The 681-nt window shown below is 16.3% G+C and overlaps 1 protein-coding gene across 1 annotated transcript in view; it reads left to right on the top strand.

Annotated features, from left to right (window-relative positions):
- LOC119586286 (vacuolar protein sorting-associated protein 41 homolog) overlaps window positions 1–681 on the top strand; it is a gene marked incomplete in the record, with an annotated part of 18,266 nt that overhangs the window by 9,170 nt on the left and 8,415 nt on the right.

Below are 681 nucleotides of genomic sequence, written 5' to 3'. Positions count from 1 at the left end.
TACTTGCAATTGATAAATATCATTATCCTAATATATATTATATAACTGATACAAATATATTAAATGTATTTCTATCATCTTATATATTATTTTATACTATTAATTCTTATCCACTTACTTACTCATAATTCTATAACATGACTAATATGATATATTATATATCATTATCATAAATATATTACTATATAATTTTAAGATTATTATCTTTAAATATATATATTGATATTTTATTATATATTATTAGTATTTACCATTATACGAGAATACATAGTTAAATATCATTATCTCTAATTTCTAAAATCAATAAGTTCTATATAGTATTTTTATATATGATAAATCTTAATTGTATTTATAAAAAATCATATAACTTTAACTTTTTAATTATCTAACATTTTATTATATAAGAAATAAAAGATAACTAAATTATATTTTTTTTATTAGATTAAATTTATTTGATACTAATTATCTGAAATATAAGATTATTATGTAATATTTATGATAAAATATTTAACTCTTTTTACATTATTTCTTATTAATAGGTTTGCATGTCATTATCAATAATATGCATTGTTGAGATATGTGAAAATGAGGATTAGTTGTCCATGAGTAAATAAAATGTATTTCAAATAAAAAAGATATTGTGGATATGAAACCAATATTACTGAGAACAGTATGACTAAA

This window comes from Penaeus monodon, chromosome 21, assembly GCF_015228065.2.
Source record: "Penaeus monodon isolate SGIC_2016 chromosome 21, NSTDA_Pmon_1, whole genome shotgun sequence".
Taxonomy (NCBI): domain Eukaryota; kingdom Metazoa; phylum Arthropoda; class Malacostraca; order Decapoda; family Penaeidae; genus Penaeus; species Penaeus monodon.
This window is presented reverse-complemented; position numbering and strand designations above follow the sequence as displayed.